The 21,590-nt window shown below is 46.1% G+C and overlaps 1 long non-coding RNA gene across 1 annotated transcript in view; it reads right to left on the reverse strand.

The window, feature by feature from the left end:
- Positions 1–21,590, reverse strand: part of LOC137544364 (uncharacterized) — a 79,851-nt gene that overhangs the window by 49,493 nt on the left and 8,768 nt on the right. The window contains exon 2 of the long non-coding RNA XR_011025833.1: positions 19,371–19,566. This is a non-coding gene — a long non-coding RNA (uncharacterized lncRNA). The remainder of the gene's footprint in view (positions 1–19,370; positions 19,567–21,590) is intronic.

The raw sequence follows: 21,590 nt of genomic DNA on the forward strand, positions 1-21,590 counted from the left end.
GCTCCGCCCACTTTTTGTAACCTTGACACACAGTCACTCAATGACCAAGTTTGTGAGCTGTCAGGTTCCTGGCATCAAAAATGTGTGAATGGAAGCAGTTTATCCACCAAGGAAATCTGATTGGCTGTATGTGGCCCCGCCCCTTTAATGAATTTGGACCCCAGTCACCCAATGACCGGCTGTAGCAAGTTTGAAGCCTCTGCCATTAAAAGTGTAAGAATAGCAGCAGTTTAAATATTCCCCTTGAAAATCAATATGTGAATTTTGATTGGCTGTTGTAGGCTCCACCCATTTTCTTGAATCTTAATCACATTCACCCAGTGACCAAGTGTGGCAAGTTTGAGAACCCTGCGATTAACAGTCTAAGAATGGCTGCAGTTTACATTTTCCCATTTAAGATGAACGGCTGAAATTTGATTGGCTGTTTTATGCTCCTCCCACTTTTCCTGGATTCATAACCTTGGTCACCAAGTGACCAACTGTGCCAAGTGTGGGGACTCTGGCTTGATTACTGTGAGAATGGCAGCCTTTTACATTTTTTCCATTGACTTGAATGGGTGAAATCTGATTTGCTGTTTGTAGCTCCGCCCAGGTGTGCAGGGGGGCCGCGAGACCCCCAGAACATATCATCCCAGGTAGTAAGGGATCTGTATACCAAGTTTCGTTCAAATCGGTCAAGCCGTTTTCGAGTGATCGCGGCACATACATACACACACACACACACACACACATCCGATTTTATATATATAGATATATATATATTTATATATATATATTTATATATGTATATGTGTGTGTGTGTTCTGTGTTCACTGTGGTGACATTACCTGTACTGTGCCTTGGCAAAGGGGACCCTTCGTGGCCCCGAAATGATTGTTGGTAATACTGTCGGATGTGTATGGTGATGGCGTGACATGCGCGCATGCGCAGACCTGTCACGCCAGCCGCCGTGATGATGTGAAGCGGCCAGCATAATGATGCCATGCGTCATTAACCAGGAAGAGCCGGCCCGACACCCGACCCGGGTGTCACCGGTAACGGGGGGGCGACGGAGGCACAAGGAGAGCAGCCAGGAGGATGCCGGGGGACCTTGCCGCCTATGGTGAACTAGAAGAAGCCCCAGGTAAGTGTAATCTTTTCGTTTCAGGCACTGCTCGGGGTCTCTTTAAGCGTGTGGTGTGTGGACCTCCCTTTGTTACTTTCAATTTCTTCAGCCACTTGGTCCAGGTGAACACGGTGTGTGATTCTTTGGACTTTAAACTTTAAAGCGTGACTACAGTTTTTTTATGTTTAATATTATCTTAAAATCCAACTGCACTATCTTCTTTTAAAGAGGAACTTTAGTGAATACAAGTTAATGAATAAAATTGCTATTTTTTTACAATGTTCATTTATAAATTATTTAATCAATTTGCTCTGTGGCAAAAGTCTGCATGACATTAGAGCCTAAGTGGGGTTTCATACCACCAATCCAAGAAATATGTAATTATAAGAAATATTTCTAGTGTTAAATGAAACCAGGATAATCAATGTAAAAATTGGTATTCCTATTTTTACGTGAACATGTGTTCAAATATTGAAATGTAAAGAAAGCCTGTGAAAACAATATAAAAGTTTTCACCTTACAACCCATTTCCAAAAAAAGACATTGCATCCTACAAGCATCTGTGTCACATTCTACAAGCTCTTGTGCTATACTCTATATAACACAGGTGTCGAACTCCAGGCCTGGTGGGCCAGATGCATGCCAGTGTTTAGGATGGACTGAGAAAGAGAGGAATGTGTAATACCTGATGGACCACACCTTTCCTGATTCAGACTCATCAATTAATTTGAGCTGTGCCAAAAATGTGTGAGGACCTTGGCCCTCGAAGGACCGGTTTGACATCCCTGCTCTATAAACACACCACTATTACCCTATACTAGATTGTGGGCACAGGGCAAGGAACCCGGTGCTAAATCATTCGTAGACGACCTGATTCTGGGTCAGGGTTTCGTGCGTAGCAGAGCTGCTACCTCGCTGCGATCTATTGATAGCTACCATTGCCCCAGAAAGTAATTGCTAAGAAGGGGATAGGGTAGTGGTAGAAAACACCAGGGCCCATTTGCAATTAACTTTTTCTCCCTAGTTTTCTCCTAAGAGATAATTTTTAATCTTCTATCTAAAATAACTTCACTTTTCAACTGAAAAAGTACCATATATACTCGACTATAAGCCGACCCGAGTATAGGCCGACCCCCTAACTTGTACCTTAAAAAACAGGAAAAATTGAATGTCCCGAGTATAAGCCGAGGATAGGAAATGCCACAACTACAACACCACTCTCAACCATGACCGGCCACAACCATACACAGGAAAAGCACAAAAAAGTAGCAGATAGCAATAATAGGTTTACAAAATTAATGTAAACCTATTATTGCTAATAACATCCTGAATGCCCGCTCCACTATATGCTGGTGGTATTATGGTGCAGCTGAATCATGCATATGTCAGCACGCATGACATATGTGCCCCCTCCACCAGATGCTGGTGGCATCATGGTGCAGCTGAATCATGCATATTGCAGCACGCATGACATATGTTCCCCCAGTGCCTGCTCATGCCCTGCCTGTGTCAACTGCCATATATGGGTGGAATAATTGTGCTCCTACACCTCACCAGTATGTTAGCAGCTCCCCCATGTCCCCCGCCTGTGTCCCCCACCATATATGTGAGGAATAATGATGTGGCTATATAGCATGTCAGCGGCTCATTTACCAGTATGTGAGCAGCTGTGGATCCCCCGCGCTTCTCTTACCCTCCGCTGGAGCAATGTGCTGGTTCCGGGCTGGCATAGCGGTGCACAGCATTTATTCACAGGATCACGCTGCCTGAAGGAGTCTCATGTCTGTGACACGCTCTAGTGGCTTCACAGACATGAGACTCCTTCAGGCAGCATGGTCCTGTGAATGAATACTTTGCACCGCTATGCCAGCCCGGAACCAGCACATCGCTCCAACGGGGGGGGGGGGGGGGGTAAGAGACGCTCGGGGAAGCTGCAGTCACTCACATACGGTAAATGAACCATTGACATGCTATATTGTCACATCATCATTCCGCACATATATGGTGGAGTACACAGGCGGGGGACTCGGGGGAGCTGCTAGCATACTGGTGAGGTGAAGGAGCACAATTATTTCACCCATATATGGCGGGGGACACAGGGAGGGCACGAGAAGGCACTCGGGGGTAGATGAAAATTAAGTGACTCGAGTATAAACCGAGACCCCCACTTTTGGGCCACATTTTTGGACCCAATATCTTGGCTTATACTCGAGTATATACGGTAGATGAAAAAGCACTGTCAAAATTGTTTTGAGGATATTCTTGCTTGCTGGCGGTGTAAAAGTAATTTTATTGACAAGTTTTAAAAAATAGGACATAGGAAAATAAGAAGCTTAGTACTGCAACTACAATAATGCAGTGGCCTAACTGCCCTCATTTTTTATGTATTATTCTATAACAAACCAATAGAGCTCAAATATTATCACCTTGGAACATACAGGATTTAAGACTATGGGAGTTCTTCTGGAGGGTGGTGTTGTATTTACTAGTTGGAGAGGAGTGCACTGGGGAGACAACCATCTGCCTTAAATTGTTTCACGGTATAAGGTTCAATATGGAAATAGTGAAAAGGAATACACCAAAAAAAATTACCGTATATTTGTGTTTCATCCACTGCTAGCTGCATCTTTTCTGTGACCCGCAGCATGTTATTACATATTAATATCGGGCAGGTCATGGAGGTGAAGCATCCCTGCAAGGATGAAGATTGGCGTACATGGAGCCAAGGACTGACAAAGGAGTGTGCCCGCCAGGACAGGTGAGACGCTACTTTGCTGAGAACTCTGCAGGGGCCCGAGGGACAAAGTTAAGTTGATGGGAGACCTGCGGGAGTTTGGCCACTTCGGGGCCTTGAGGCTAGTGCCCAGGTTGCTCCTATGGTATGCCCTCCATAGTGGGCAGCACTGCATCTGACTCACAGCTACTCCAAATGTCAAAGCCTGGTAGACACCTTCATTTTTGATTGGCTAATGATTGGCTAATTTTACCACTATGTAGTATGAGGGCCAACAGATTTTGAATACTCTGAACGGTTTGTGTAGGTAAACTCTCCTACTACATGGAGGTGGTTGGAAAGTTGACATTTAAGCCTAGCACATATCCAGCTTTTATTGGTCAATTACTGGCCAATTTTTCCTCCTCCGTGTAGCATGAGGGCCAACAGATTTTAAATATTATGATGGCTCTCATACTACATGAAAGTTGTAAAATTTGCCAATCATTGGCCAATAAAAACTGGATGTGTGTACACACCTTTAGGGATTGTGTCTGCCTTTGTGGGCTCTTCTAACATATATAAGTTTACAAAAGAGGGTCAGCCATCACTGCGAACTTCATAACAATTTACAGAGAGGATTGAAACAGGTGAGTTTCACATTGTTAGCGCGTAAAAAGCTATGTGACCATAAGGGCCTGATGCATTATAGTCCAGTAAAGTTGGCGTGCGCAGGCAGCACCGGGCGTTAACTCATTAGTGCTGCACTCATTACCAGATTAATGCGCACAAGGTAATGCATGGGATAACACGCGTTACCATAGCAATGCTTGCCTTACCGCAGTAATGCACGTGCCGCTAATAGGTTAATGGTCGGTGTTCACACTGCGCTAGTAACAGTTAAATTGCTGTACGCTGCCTGAGCACAGCAACTTTACCGGACCAGGGGCGGACTGACGATTTGGGCACTCGGGCACGGACCGAGGGCCCGTGGTCAGGGGGGGGCCCGCCAGAGCACCCTGAGCTGGAGGGGAGGAGCGCAGTGAAAGTGAGCGGTGTGCACAGTGTGGGGAAGGGGGGAAGTCCCCCCCCTTCCCTCACCTTGGGGCCCCCCTTCCTGGCTCTCCCCTCCGGTAACTCGGCGGCTAACAGTGGGCAGCGGGCGGAGACTTACCGCCGTTTCTGCCTCCAGCCGCAAGGGACGCTCTGCTCTGTGCGCGGCTAGTAGACAAGAAAAGCTGCGCACAGAGCAGAGAGTCCCTTGGCTGGAGGCAGGAACAGCAGTAAGTCTCCGTCCGGTGTTAGCCGCCGAGTTACCAGAGGGAAGAGCCAGGAACAGGGCCCCAAGGTGAGGGAAAGGGGGGAGACTTCCCCCCCCCCCTTCCCCACACTTTGTACACCGCTCCCTTTCACTGCGCTTCTCCCCTCCTGGGGGACACCTATAGACCTAGCTACGTACTGGGGACAACTAAGACCTATACTGGGAATACCTATACACCTGGCTACATATACTGGGGACACCTATAGACCTGGCTTTACTGGGGACATCTATACACCTGGCTACATATACTGGGAATACCTATACACCTGGCTACTTATACTGGGGACACCTATACACCTGGCTATACTGGGGACACCTATACACATTTCTACATATACTAGGAATACCTATACACCTGGCTACATATACTGGGGACACCAATAGACCTGGCTTTACTGGGGACATCTATAGACCTGGCTACATATACAGGGAATACCTATACACCTGGCTACTTATACTGGGGACACCTATAGACCTGGCTACATATACTGGGAATACCTATACACCTGGTTACTTATACTGGGGACACCTATACACCTGGCTTTACTGGGGACATCTATAGACCTGGCTACATATACTGGGAATACCTATACACCTGGCTACTTTTATTGGGGACACCTATAGATTTGGCTACATATACTGGGAATATCTATACACCTGGCTACTTATACTGGGGACACCTATACACCTGGCTATACTGGGGACACCTATAGACCTGGCTACATATACTGGGGATACCTATACACCTGGCTGCATATACTGGGGACACCTATTCACATTGCTACATATATCCTTGGAATACCTATAGACCTGGCTACATATGCTGGGAACACCTATAGACCTGGCTATCTATACTGGAGACACCTATAGACCTGGCTATCTGTACTGGGGACACCTATAGACCTGGCTACCTATTCTGGAGACACCTGTAGACCTGGCTATCTATACTGGGGACACCCATAGACCTGGCTACCTATTCTGGGGACACCTATAGTCCTGGCTACCTATTCTGGGGACACCTATAGACCTGGCTATCTGAACTGGGGACACTTATAGACCTGGTTATCTATTCTGGGGACACCTATAGACCTGGCTACTTATACTGGGGACACCTATAGACCTGGATACCTGTACTGGGAACACCAATACACCTGGTTACTTCCACTGGGGATACCTTTAGACTTGTTACCTATACTGGGGGCACCTATTTTGGGGTACCTGCTGCCAGATTAACTATTTTTGGGGAACCGCTGCAGCTAGATTACGTGTATTTTGGGGAACAGCTGCCAGATTGTGTATTTTTGGGGAACCGATGTTAGATTGTGTATGTTGTGTATGTTGGGGGAACCGCTGCTTCCAGATTATGTGTATTTTGGGGGAACCACTGCAGCAAGATTACATGTATTTTGGGTGATTCGTTACCAGATTATGCATATTTTGCGCAACCGCTGCCAAATTATGTGTATGTTAGGGAAACTGCTCCTGCCAGAGTACGTCTATTTTGGGGGAATGACTGCCATATTATCTGTATTTTGGAGGAACCTCTGCCAAATGGCGTAGATTTTTGGTGAAATTCGGTCAGATTACATGTATTTTGGGGGGAAACACTAAGGCAGAGCTCAAACTTCCCCAACAGACCTTTTACACCACTGCCAAAGTCATGTATATTTTGCCCCACCCATGACCACGCCCAGAATCTGTTGCGTGACCACAACCACTTTTCAGCGTGCCGCGAGGATGTTTTTTTTATCAGTATAAAATATCTGTCGGCAGTAAATTATTAGATCTTACTCTGTAAAAAATACCATGAAATGTGGGTGACACTGGTACAGGGCCCCATAATCTCCTATTGCCCGTGGGCCCCATGAGTTGTCAGTCCACCCCTGTACAGACTTACATAGTACATCAGGTCCAATGTTTGTGCAGGAGGGTTAAATAAGGCTTTTATCAGCAACATAATACAAAAACATGTTAAATAATGAGATTTGTTAATTTTTGGTGTATATGTTTGCATCCGAATGTACACCCTGCCCAATGAAAACAAAGGAATTCTTTCCTCTGATTACATTAGTGAATAAGATGTTGGGAGGCATTGTTTGACTTAAAAAATGAGGGCAGATGATCATGAAACCTATTACCTGCTGCTCATCTGAAATGGTACTTTAGTCACCATTTCTTATTAGTATAAACTTATTTAAAGAGAGTCTGAAGCGAGAATAAATCTCGCTTCAGACCTCATAGTCAGCAGGGGCATGTGTGCCCCTGCTAAAACGCCGCTATCCCGCGGCTAAACGAGGGTCCCTTACCCCCCAAAATCCCCTCCGGGCAGCGCATCCCCTCTTCCGGATTAAGGCAGGGCTAACCGCCGCAGCCCTGCCTCACGCGCGTCTGTCAGCGCGTATCTCCGCCTCTCCCCGCCCCTCTCAGTCTTCCTTCACTGAGAGGGGCGGGGGAGAGGCGGCGATGCGCCGCTGATAGACGGCGCCGAGAGGCAGTGCTGCAGCCGTTAGCCCTGCCTGAAGAGCAGCAAAATCTACGACCAAGTTGGTCGTTGATTTTGCAGGGGGGGGGGGGGTTGGGGGGTCAGGGACCCTTGTTTAGCCGGGGGATAGCGGCGTTTTAGCAGGGGCACACATGCCCTTGCTGACTATGAGACAAGAAGCGAGATTTATTCTCGCTTCAGTGTCTCTTTAATGTATTACTTTTTAACAATATAACTAAACTACTTAAAAGACCCGCTTGTTTAAAAAATGGGCGCTAGGCCTTGGCCGTGATCTCTCTCCCCCCTCCCACCCCGCAAAGTGCGCGCTCGGCCACACTCTCACATGCATGGCAGTGACGTGAGCACACAAGCGCACATGCCCGTCCCCTTCACCCGTCCTTCTCTGCTCTCTGAAGTCCATCCGCATGCCGCGCATGCACGCCATGCACAATGGCACAGTGTATAGACACAGGGACACAGCGACAGGGAGTTTATTATATAGGATGTAACAAAAAACATGTGCACCCCTCCCCATGCCTTTTTTAAACCCTTCCCCCTACCTGGCTAGTATTGAGAGAATGGCTGAGCATGGGGCTCCACCACCTGAACAATACAAGCCTGCTTTGTCCATGACATGAGAAGTAATGCAAGAGAGGGATAGAAATTCTTCTGCTCTTCTGGAAAGCCTCCTTGTCCATGTCAAGATGCCAATGAGGTGAGGGTAACTACCCCCATGATAGTAGAGTTAGGTACTGGACCTATGGTAGAATCTGGGAGACCCTTTAATAATAATATTCTATGTAAATAGGGAAATGACCCTACCTATTAAGAAGAAAGTGGTAATAGTAAAGTCTTTAGCAAAATCTTTTTTTCCATCTGTTTACTTTTGTTTTGTGGTGTTGTCTTCTAATGTGTACTTTTGTTTTCTTCCTGCATTTCCATTTGTACCTACTGTAACCTACGTTTTTGCCTTTTCTTTCATTCTAGTTTTCTATTCTTATTTTGTTATTTTTTTTTTTCTGTTCTTCCGGCTTTATTTCTTCTCAAATCTTGATTGTCGAGTCAGCCCACCTAATTTTCGCATTGTAATTCGCAATTACGAGCCAAATTCGTAAGATGAAATTTTGGAAAAAACTCATAATTAATTTTGTTTGCAACCATATTCAGGTACTGTTATTTCGCAATGATGTGTAATTTTGCACCAAATTTAGCAGTTAATAGCAAAGCTACCATACATGCTATCATCACCAAAATTGCTAGGTATGTTAAGGGGAACAGCAGGAACATATAAAAAAAAAAGACTTTTGAGAAAACCAATTTAAAAACTCGGTAAAATGACCATTTGTAATTTTCCTTTAAATACTATAACTAAAATCAATTTTCTCAAAAACTACAAGTATTTTTGGGGAAAAAAAATTGGTGACAATAGCACGTATGGGGGCATAGTAATTAAGCGTTAGCAGCGTTTGCACGAAATTACACACAATTATAAATTGATTACGCAAAATCAACTGAATTTCCGTGTGGCCATAATTGTGAAATCTTATGTGAAATTTTGCGTAATTGTAATTAGCAGATTATCATCATCACTAACCGCCATACCTCAGCAAGCACCCAGACTCCGCTGTACCTCTGTTGGGTAATCCTCCCGAGAGGGATTCTGATTGGTAAGATCAGTGTAAGGACCAATGGGTAGCTCTGTAAAATGTAAATGTAAAACCATCTTTGAATTTTCCATTGGAGCTACTTATTGGTCTATGCACTAAACAATGGGAGTCCTTCCTGGTCAAGAATCCCAGTGAACAGGCCAATAGGAAATCCTTGTTTGAAAATGTGAAAATGTATTTGTCAGGGTTCTTAGTACTGCTGAAATAGGAAAGTATAGGTGTAACATCCGCAGTAATGGCGGCTGCGGACACGCAGGGTGTTTCCGCAGCCGCCTTGCCTTCCTGTTCAGGGACATTGCCCGTGCCTCTGGCGACTAGTACGCCAAGGACGGGTCTGTCGTTTGCACAAAGAGTTGCCATATTGTGCAGGCGCGTGAGGAGACAGGACCTTTATGCAGGGAGGAGGCGCGTCAGCTGACCGGCCGGTCGGCTGACATCAGAGGAGACGCACGACCCTCCGGATTGGCTGATTGTTGTGGGCGCGGCCGTGGGGTCTCCTCTGCTTCACAAGCCTTCTCTGTTCACTCGAAACTTGTCTGCTGTTGCCAATACTTATGTGCTAGCGCTCAGACCTTAGATAGTATCCGGTGTGCTTTGATCTGGGAGGAAACCAGGAATTTCACACAAGACTAGGATATTGTTTACTGTTTATTGATATTCTGTGTATGCTACCCTCTGACTCTGCTCTTGCTTATCGTTCCTGTACATCTGCCCATCTGACTCTGTTGCTGAACCCTGCCTGATATCTTACTATTCTTTTTCCTGTTGATTCTGTACTGTGCCTGCTCGCTCGTTACTGATCATAGCTTGTCTGACTTCTCTACTCACCAGTGAGCCCTTGTCACTGGTGAGGTGCTCCTCTGATTGTACCCACCAGCTCCTCAGGTGAGGTTAAGCTAAACTATCAGTTATTGTGTCCTGATAGTACCCACCAGCTCCTCTGGTGAGGTTGAGCCAAACTAATCAGTACAGTGTTCTATTGTACCCACCAGCTCCTCTGGTGAGGTCTAGCTAAACTATTCTGTTACTGTTACACCAAGCACTACATACCTCATTGGTTACCAGCTATACTTGTATTATTGGTGATACTGCAGATCACCACATAATCAGGTATAACGTCTGTATTATTGGTGATTCTGCAGATCACACATAATCAGACATCTGTGTTGCTACACCAATCGTTACAATAGGATATGCCAGCAAAAAAAATCAGTTCATTGGATTCGCATTGGTCCAATCAACAGGGTCGGATTTGTACTTTTTAGCGCCCAAGGCCCACTGTCACCAGCCACCAGCTCCTCTCCCCCTGCCCAACTAACAGCATCCTCACCATCCCCTCCACCCTCCCATCAATACACAAATGCAAAACACAATAAACCCACCACCACCCTACTAAAAGATAAGTATCTATTGGTTTATTTTATGTGTTTCAGGATTGCTAAGTTGGCGCTGTGTGTGCGTATGTGTGAAAGGACGTACATAGTTACATAGTTATTTGGGTTGAAAAAAGACATACGTCCATTGAGTTCAACCAGAGGCAGTTCGAACTGTATTAGTTCAACTAAAGAAGATGTTAAAATGCAGAGGGGCATTTAAAATTGAGGGTGTAGAGGTCAACTCGAGCAAGGAAGGGGGGTGTAACGGTGGAGAGGAGCAGTACTTGAAGAGGTGTTCATGGCAAGGAGATATCAGTGAGGTGGGGGTTGGAAAAAAAAGGATAGAGGGGGCAGTCAGAACTGAGGTGGTGTTCAGGGTGAACAAGTTAGCCGGGGTAGGGTAAGAATTAGAGGGGCTAGCCAAGACTGGTGTTTCCATAGGAGTAAACTTAAAACAGTTCCCAGCATGCCCCCCCCCCGCTATAGAGGCACTACAGCTGCCAGCATACCCCTACCCCTCCACAGAGGCACCACAGCTCCCATGATGCCTCTTCCCTTCCAGAGGCACTGCAGTTCAGTTCAGATTACAGATGAAAATGGTGTAAAAGGATAGAAATATACCAAAGGAATGACAGAAGTATACAGTTAAAAAAAATTACTAATGTCGGAGTTGATTCTGACTAATTATGTTTATGGGGGGGCACTATGCCTATTTATGTGAAATGTTGCCTAATTAAAGGAACACTATCGATTAGCATGTCTTTTCAATCGAGATAGGAAATGTTTGGGAAGTGCGAAGTGCTGCTAAGTATTGGTGTATACATTTGAATCCTTATCTCTTTGTTTACTGTTATCTAATTCCCTTCACATGTTTCTGACGGCAGTCTTCTCTAATCTGACTCCAGAGACTCCAGAGTGAGCCATGAGGGGAGGGTGAACTCCCCCACAGTGTATCTGTTAACTCTGTGTGTGCAGAGAGCTCAGTCACAGACAGGCACAGGTGTGTGTGTGTGTGTGTGTGTGTGTGTGTGTGTGTGTGTGTGTGTGTGTGTATGTGTGTGTGTGTGTGTGTGTGTGTGTGTGTGTGTGTGTGTGTGTGTGTGTGTGTGTGTGTGTGTGTGTGTGTGTGTGTGTGTGTGTTACACTGTTCTTAACATTTATTATGTGTGTGGGTTTTTTCTTTGGACAGGGGATGAGTGGAACCTTATCTAATAACCTTTCTTAACTATGTTTTGGGAGAAAACTCAAGCCCGGTGTCTTTGTGTTACACTGTTACAGTACAGTTAGCTATACCCAAATCCTGTCATGACCACGCCCACTTTTTTCTATGTGCGTTGCACTCACTCTTATTCTGGTCCGGCCCCTCAGTCAAGCTTGAGAATCCCATGTGGCCCTCGAGCCAAAAAGTTTGCCCACCCTGATCAAAGCCCTTATCAAACAAGATTTCAACAGAAATTTTGTCTAGCATTCATCTCACTGATGCGCCATGCACTGGTTGGTGCTGTACAAAGCTATGCAGAGCCTCGATCATATGCAGCTGCACACTTGCAGTTGACATGCAGTTGACACCATATGACATGTCTTAGTGTGGCTGCTGCCATGTTCTTCTGGTCCTCCATAGGATGGACAACTCTCCTACAAGTAGTGTCTGTGCCAGGGCCGGATTTAGCATTAGGCACCCTAGCCACGTGCCTACAGGCGCTTTTAAGGCCAAAGGCGGCTCGCTGAATGTCCCCTACGCATTAGAAAAGTGGGGAGCATGATGTCATTGTCACAGCCGCTTGCCCCGCCCACTCACGCAGCAGCTGCTCACAGAAACAGATGCAGCCAGCCAGTGTCCCACTCATCAGCCACCGTCTGCTGCACTCACTTGTGATTGCAGTGCTGTGCTTGCCCTTAATCGCTGCAGTCTACAGGCATTCAGCGCCTGGTGGTCTGTGACAAAAGCAGGAGTGAAGAGCATTCCATTCTCTCCTCAAATACATCTGGCTGGGCACTGGGCATCGTGCTGGGGATCCGATCCACACAGCTGTAGCGTTCCTAATGTCTCTCTCCCTTCTCATTGAAGCAGGCAAGCAGGTATTATGGACAGGAAACTTTTATCTTGCCGTCTCTGTGAAGAACGGCACTCTTATCAGGCTGCAACACTAGAGGAGTGAGTGCGCGAGTAGTGATCAGGTCACTCACTTCCTCCTGGCAGAGTCGGGACAAGGTCCTCCAGCACCCAAGGCTGAGACAGCAAAGTGCGCCCCTCCATCCCTGCCTCTCCAGCCGTCACACACTAATTGCTATTAGACTAAGAGGCGCCACAGGGCCCACAACCTCCCCAACACCTTAATCTCTAGTTATCTGGCTTGCAGTCACTGCAATGTATCCCCTTTTATTATTTCTCTCTGCTTCAAACACAATTAGGAATGACAGCTGAATGAATTATGCGCCCCCTCCTACACTGCGCCCTGAGGCTGGAGCCTCTCCAGCCTATGCCTCGGCCCGGCCCTGCCTCCTGGCTTTGGCTGTCTGTCTGTGAGTCTCATCTGAAAGACGGCAGCCAGCTGTTCTGCACACAGAGAATATGGAAGTCTTGGCTGCAGGGAGACACACAGGCAGGAGCAGTGAACAGAGGGAGCTGTCTGATCTGAGGTCAGACGCAGAGATAGGGCTTAGGTCACAGCTTCTGTGCCAGGCTAAGGTCAGTTTGCACCACAAATCAAGATGTCCTGTGCCTTCCTCGTGCTGAATTCCAAAAAAAAAAACTGTTTATACTGTATAATAATGCAGCTTTTCAGTTTGATGTCACTGGGGATGAGCGCACTGCATCCGAACGCTTTACCAAATAACTCAGAACAGAACATGAATTTGGAGCACAGCGGGCCGCGGCATGGGGTGGGGGGAGTAAGTCACCCCATGCCGCGTAAGACACCTCCTCTGTGTGCTGCCCTACATGGTATGTTCCAGTTCACAATATTTCTAAGTTAGAATACAATATTAAATGGATCCTTAAGTAACCTGGAAAAAAGGGTTTCACTTACTTTGAGCTTCTACTGGCCCCCTGCAGCCAACCTGTGCCCACTTTAGTCCTCTACGATCCTCCGTTTTCCCTCTGCAGCTTAGTTTTGTTTTCGCTGTCTCAAAACAACATGTATCCTTGCTGCACAGGGTGTTATTGCGGACATCAACGTGAGCAGGTATACGCGTTGCCAGGGCTACGCAGGCGCAGTGGCCCGCCAACTCCGGGTCAGCGAAAATGAAACCAAACCGCAGCAGGGGACCAGGGCATCTGTGAGTGGCTGCGCGGGCACAGAACAGCTGCAGGGGGCTGGTAGAAGCCCCAGGTAAGTGAAACCCTTTCTTTTCCAGGTGACTTCCCTTTAAGTATCCCTTTAAAGGAATCATCAGGCGAATTTACAAAAATCTGCTTTACTCACCTGGAGCTTTCTCCAGCTCCTTGCAGCCGACTGTCCCACGCTGTCACCTCCGCTCTCCGCCGCTGCCCCGCTGTCGCTGCACGGTGCAGAGGACGATTGCGAGGAAGTAGCTGGCGCTGCTAGAACACACCATTGAAGGCAGTGTCACTGGGTGAGTTAAGCCCCATGCTGCAGTCCGCTATGCTTTAAAATCGTGTTCTGTTCCGAATTGTTCTGAACAGCGTTCGATGCAGAGCACTCATCCCTAGATCTCACAGATGTGTAAGACATGCTGATTCTTGTAGTTCCACAGGTTTTGGAGCTATTAATAAACATTCTTGTATGCCAGACAGATCTAACACCAAATCATTGCTAAACCATAATTTAAACTTCCTGATCACTAAACTACACACTAATGCTAAATCCCCATCTGATCATTAAAGGGACACTGAGGAATGCCCGAATTTAAAAGACTGCACTTACCTGGGGCTTCCTCCAGTCCACCACAGGCCGCGAGGTCCCCCGGCGTCCTCCTGGCTCTTCTCCATGCACCTCCGCCGGCCCCCGTTACCGGCGACACCCGAGCCGGCTGTTGGTCCTGCTCTTTCTGGTTCGTTACGGCGCTCATCATAACGCCGGCCACTACGCGTCATCACGGCGGTCGGCATCACAGGTCTGCGCATGTGCGATTTTCTGGCTGGAGGAAGCCCCAGGTAAGTGCAGTCTTTTAAATTCGGGCACTCCTCAGTGTCCATTTAACCTAGAAACAATTTTTATGTTATAAGTAAATTTCCTTGTGATTTGAATTATCTGCTTGTTGGTAATATTTTGAATTCTGCATGGTGTTGGTAATATCTGCATATTGTTGGTATTCTCTACATGTCTACATTGGAAGCGGGAAAAAAGGGCGCAGGCAGCTAGTGGACAAAAAGGGCGCCGCCATTCACTCTCATAATAAATAACGTTTAATGGGCGCCGAGCAGGAAAAAAGGGCGCCGGACATAAATAACGTTTACAAACGGCGCCCGGAGATTTTTAATGATTTATAAGTGTGCTTGTGGTGATTTACGTTTATAAAATGCACCCGTGCCGAATAACGTTTATAAAAATACTAAACATATTTATCTTATTTAACTAATTAAAACATTATTTAAAGTTTTATCCCTTACTGTTTGTAAAACATTATTATTCACAAAATAAAGCGATCAGTACGTCACGTAAATTGCAATATATTTTTTGCAGCCACAATTAGTAAAACATTATTATCCACATAATAAAGGGGGGTCTTAGGTTTAGGCACCCCAGGGGGGGTCTTAAGTTTAGGCACCACCAGGGGGGTCTTAGGTTTAGGCACCAACAGGGGGGTCTTAGGTTTAGGCACCACCAGGGGGGTCTTAGGTTTAGGCACCACCAGGGGGGTCTTAGGTTTAGGCACCAACAGGGGGGTCTTAGGTTTAGGCACCACCAGGGGGGTCTTAGGGTTAGGCACCACCAGGGGGGTCTTAGGGTTAGGCACCACCAGGGGGGTCTTAGGTTTAGGCACCACCAGGAGGGTCTTAGGGTTAGGCACCACCAGGGGGGTCTTAGGGTTAGGCACCACCAGGGGGGTCTTAGGTTTAGGCACCACCAGGGGGGTCTTAGGGTTAGGCACCACCAGGGGGGTCTTAGGTTTAGGCACCACCAGGGGGGTCTTAGGTTTAGGCACCACCAGGGGGGTCTAGGGGTTAGGGATAGGTACAGGGAGGGTTCTGTGTAAGACTAGGCTTAGGTATAGTTTTAGTAAAATTTTAGTAATACTTACTAATGTTTTACAACACTTATTACGAACGTAGTTATATTTATATCATCGTTATAAAGAATATTTTCAGATTTTATTATAAGAACAAACCATAAGTGAAGGTTATTCACAATAATATACAATTATAACAATTAAACATATATTATTGTTTTTTTAATAAACGTAATTATAAGTTTAACTTTTGAAACAGGGAAGATTAACGTTTTCACAATTGCCGATTTCATAAACATTATTTAATGATTTATAATTTTGTAAAACATTATTTGTAAATGAAATATAGCACACTATTTTTATAGGGATCAGTGAATAATGGCGCACAGCGCCTATGCATAAAAATGGCGCCGCATTAAAAAGATACGCTTATCGCTATTTATCGTTAGTACTGCATAATAATGGCGCACAGGGAAAAAAGAAGAAAATCGGCACACAGTAACGTTATTTATCAATAGTGGCACACACTAATGTTATTTATCAATAGTGGCACACACTAACGTTATTTATCAATAGCGCCCTACATAAGCCAAACTGCAGACGTTATTTAACTGCAAAACGGGGAATGGATTTAATGTAACACAGTCAAGGTTAGGGTTAGGCACCACTGGGGGGGGGGTCTTAAGGTTAGTCACCACCAGGGGGGTCTTTGGGTTAGGCACCAACCAGGGGGGTCTTAGGGTTAGGCACCAACCAGGGGGGTCTTAGGGTTAGGCACCAACCAGGGGGGTCTTAGGGTTAGGCACCACCAGGGGGGTCTTAGGGTTAGGCACCACCAGGGGAGGTCTTAGGGTTAGGCACCAACCAGGGGGGTCTTAGGGTTAGGCACCACCAGGGGGGGTCTTAGGGTTAGGCACCACCAGGGGGGTCTTAGGGTTAGGCACCACCAGGGGGGTCTTAGGGTTAGGCACCACCAGGGGGGGTCTTAGGGTTAGGCACCACCAGGGGGGGTCTTAGGGTTAGGCACCACCAGGGGGGGTCTTAGGGTTAGGCACCACCAGGGGGGGTCTTAGGGTTAGGCACCACCAGGGGGGTCTTAGGGTTAGGCAACACCAGGGGGGTCTTAGGGCTAGGCACCACCAGGGGGGTCTTAGGGTTAGGCACCACCAGGGGGGTCTTAGGGTTAGGCACCACCAGGGGGGTCTTAGGGTTAGGCACCAACCAGGGGGGTCTTAGGGTTAGGCACCACCAGGGGGGGTCTTAGGGTTAGGCACCACCAGGGGGGTCTTAGGGTTAGGCAACACCAGGGGGGTCTTAGGGTTAGGCAACACCAGGGGGGTCTTAGGGTTAGGCAACACCAGGGGGGTCTTAGGGTTAGGCACCACCAGGGGGTGGTTAGGGTTAGGCACCACCAGGGGGGGTTTAGGGGTTAGGGATAGGTACAGAGAGGGTTCTGTGTGTTAACGGTAAATAACAATAAGGCTTTACCGTTAAATAACAATAAGGCTTTAACGTTAAATAACAATAAGGCTTTAACGTTAAATAGCGATAAGCGGCAAACAGATTAGCGGCAACACCGTGCGCCATTATTCGCAGGCGCCATTTTCAGATGGATGCATTTTTATAAACGCTATTAATGATTAATTATTAATTAGCGTTTACACCCCGCGCCCTTTTTGTCCGGGCGCCCTTTTTGTACGTACGCGTCTACATTACCTTGTGTGGTTTATTTCATAAGAAAAGGGACCGTGATTTGTGGGTGTGGTCTGTGCTGAGGGGTGGGGCTTAGGGAGGCAAAACTTTTGTGCCTATAGGCTCCTGACCTGTAAATCCGGCACTGGTCTGTGCTAAGTGCTTGCAAGTCCCTGGCACGTCCACAGGAGCAGCTGAAAGGCGGTGAATGCAAGCCTTATCTAGGTTTCGAATAGTAATTGCTTAGATCTCATCTGCAATAATTGTCACCCACACGTATTGCAAAATATCTGATGTATACACTTTGTACTTGGGTATGGAGTATGTTGCAAGGTTTATTTAAAGCTGCTAAAGATTTAAGGAAGCTCTAGGAGAAAGACTTTTGCTTTAAAAATGTGTAAGTAGATAAACTCCCTGGAAGGCTATCTGGCATCCATACTGCTCCACTGAGGCCCCTGCAGAGAATTAGCACAGTGGCGCTTTGAGTCCGCCCGGAGAAAAGCGCGATATAAATGTTATTTGTCTTGTCTTGTCTTGTCTTGGAGCGAAGTTACACCCTCCTGTCCGGCAAGTGTACTCCTTCCTGTGTGCTTCCAGTGCCTTATGGTAAACCCGGCCCTGCGTACATGCCATCAGGTCACGGTAAACGGGCATTGGAAGATGATGGAAGAACACAGGAGGAACTGTGCCACCTGGACAGGAGTGGAGAGGTCAGTTCCTCTCTGCTGCATACTCTGCATGTGGATGGGGGCACCCTATCTTAGCACCTATACGGGGGGTCATCTGGCTACCTATACTAAGGGCAGGGTAATCTTAATTCCTAAACTGGGGGGGGGGGGGTTCATGTGCTGATGGCAGCGTCATATGGCTTCCTATATTGGTGGGGTTATCTGGCTTCCTATACAAGGAAAGGGTCATCTGGCATCCTATACTGGGAAAGGGTCATCTAGCCACCTATACTGGGAGGGTCATCTGGAAACCTATATTGGGGGGATGTTTGGCAACTTATAATGGGGGTCATCTGACTACCTGTAGTGGGGGAGTCACCTGGCTACCTACACTGTGAGGGGGAGGGGTCATCTGGCTAACTATACCAGTGCAGACATCTGGCTACCTTTACTGAGGGGGAGGGACATCTAGCTACCTATACTGGGTGGTGTTTTTTTGTGACTACCTCTAATATGGTTTCATCTGGCTGCATACACTGAGGTGATCATCTGGCTACCTACACATGGGTAGGACATCTGGCAGTCTATACTGGGTATCATCTGGCTACCTAATACTGAGGCCACCTCTGGCTACCACATTGCATAAGTGCGAGTCGTGGGGGGTTATTTTTACAAACTTGACAGTTATTAAACCTGGATGGGATCAAGGCTCCAGCCGTAATTTAGGATGGGATACAGAAAGGGGGGGGGGGAGGATCCAAAGTCATTCCTCCCTCCCTCTTCTATACCCTTCCCCTTTGCTCCCATATCGGCAGAGACTAGCACAGCAGACGTGCTTTGCAACCTTACCATCTCCACTGCCATGGGTCTCAAGTGCCAACCATCCTCCACAGTGGGCAATCACTCTATACTGTCTTCTTCTACTGCACATTGTGTCACATAATGTGCAGTAGAAGCAGAATGTAGAAAACAAAGGAGAGGTTGCCTAATATTGCTATTTGAGGGGAGGAATGCACAAAGTAATAGCTAACTATTACTTCTATCCGGCGGGTAAGGGGTGTAACCAGCAGTTGCTGGACCAGGTGACTCCAATCCGAGGGACGCCTCTGGGTGTATACTGTCCTTATATATAATATTAATCATACCATCTAGCTGATTTTTTTACCTGATTTTTTATGCAATTTATGATTACCCTGTTTTTCCATGTAGTCACCTCTTGTCACCTGGGAGATCAATCAGAGCAAGTAGTGGGGTAGCACTGCGCCATGGCTGACGCCTATTTTCACCAAACTCTGAGCAGGGTCATTGTATTTCTTTCTTCGGTTCCTTTGCCGGGCCTTCAATAGTGGACTCTTTTGAATTACAGTAGGTCAAGGCAAAAAGTTGATGTGTACTGACACCTTTACTACCTGAAATAAAACAAATACAAAGATGAAGCAGACTCTAAACAAAATGGGGATTTTGTGTTTATTTGAGCATTCGTAATTATATGTGTATTATTATATATGCTTAATATTTTGTTTAACAAAAAAAGGGTAATAGACAATGTCAAGAAAGGTTTTAGTGCGGAGAACAAATTCTCCTAATGGGCTAATACCCCCCCCCCCCCCCAAAAAAAAAAACGTACACGTTAGGAATGTTTTGACGCTTATTAACTAGTACATTTTTTTTTGCTCTTTCAGACTCTCTATGCACAGATCCAACTGAAAATATAAAAAAAATACTGTAAAGAGTAGACCAGTAGTACTCGGTCATCAATAATAGGTGGATTAAAGCTGTTCAGGGACTATTCCAGTCCACCTTTGTGGATTATGTTTATGATGTCCATCCGATGGCCATGTTCACTAAACACTGGTAAAATTACCAATGTCCATCCGATGGCCATGTTCACTAAACACTGGTAAAATTACCAATGTCCATCCGATGGCCATGTTCACTAAACACTGGTAAAATTACCAATGTCCATCCGATGGCCATGTTCACTAAACACTGGTAAAATTACCAATGTCCATCCGATGGCCATGTTCACTAAACACTGGTAAAATTACCATACACACAGTGCACAGCAAGTATACCGTTATCCAAGCAAGTGACGTAGTGCACGTTGCACACATAGCACAACTCGTGGTACACAGGTAGCATACACATTGCTAGTATCATGTCTGTTACATAAGTAGTGTCATGTGTTTTATACTAGTAGCAATGCATGTGTTACTTACAAAATGCAGGTGGTGCAGGGGAAAGCTCATGGTGAGCCAGAACCACTAGGAAAGTATAAGGGCTAAAGGAGACTGAAAAAAGCCCTTTTACTAAAAAGAAATGCTGAATATAATTTTGCCGTCTTAAAACACAAGGTGTTTGCGATAATTCAGCTGTAAGTGAGCAGCTGTGGTTTCCCATGATGCATTACTCCTATATAGGCAAATCATCTCTTTATGCCCCTGAAAGGCAGGCACACACAGAACTGCCACATCAATCCAACATGCATACTTCTTGTTTTAGACTCTCCACGCACTGATGAAGAATAGAAAGTCCTAAACAAGCTGTATGCATGTTGGATTGATGTGACTCTGTAAAATGGATAAGCTAAAGGCTCACTACACACCAGTGGTTCTGGATTCCTGGCTTTCAGAGGCATAAGGAGATTATTTGAATATTCAGGAGTGATGCATCATGGGAAACCACAGTTGCTCACTTAATGATGAATTATTACTTTCTGTTTTAAAGAGGCAAATTATATTCAGCATTGCACGTAACTGTAAAACTACTTTGTGCACATGGGAATTTTACTGGCATTTACCGAATATTGCTCTAAGTCTAATGCCAGGCATACACGGCTCGTTTTTGACGCTCGATTCTCCCAATCGATCGTTTTCCCCCGCTCGATTCTGCAGTCGATTCTCTTATCTTCCGCTCGTTTTTCTTATCTTTTTCTATTCACCTCTATGAGAAATCGAGCGGCAAAACGATCGAGCAGGAGATCGAACGTGTTGGAAATTATCTATCGAACCATCTAAATGGCTCAAAAACGAGCCGTGTATGCCCAGCATTACACTACTGCATAGAAAGATTAGGGGTGATGTAGAGACAGGTAGAAAAAAATGGAGCAAAGTGACAGCACCTGCCCAAAGGAACCAATGAAAAATTCCTTGAATCATTCAACAAAGAAAACCTGATTGGTTGCTCTGCGCAATTGTTTTTCTTAGCAATCACCAGAATTAGAGGAGGCTGAACTGGAACATTACACAGAGTCTGTGACGGAATGACTGACAGCTAGATTACTTTTTCAACCTATCAGTGAAGCAATTGTTCACCCCTAAAATCTGACTTGTCCTACACACAGATTTGGTTCAGCTTCAATTTATTTCAGTTTGTATATTTCTCTACAGTAAAGCTAAATTCAGATTTCTGTTTATACGTCAGCCTTAAATAT

The sequence above is a fragment of the Hyperolius riggenbachi genome, chromosome 2 (genome assembly GCF_040937935.1).
Source record: "Hyperolius riggenbachi isolate aHypRig1 chromosome 2, aHypRig1.pri, whole genome shotgun sequence".
In the NCBI taxonomy this organism is placed as follows: domain Eukaryota; kingdom Metazoa; phylum Chordata; class Amphibia; order Anura; family Hyperoliidae; genus Hyperolius; species Hyperolius riggenbachi.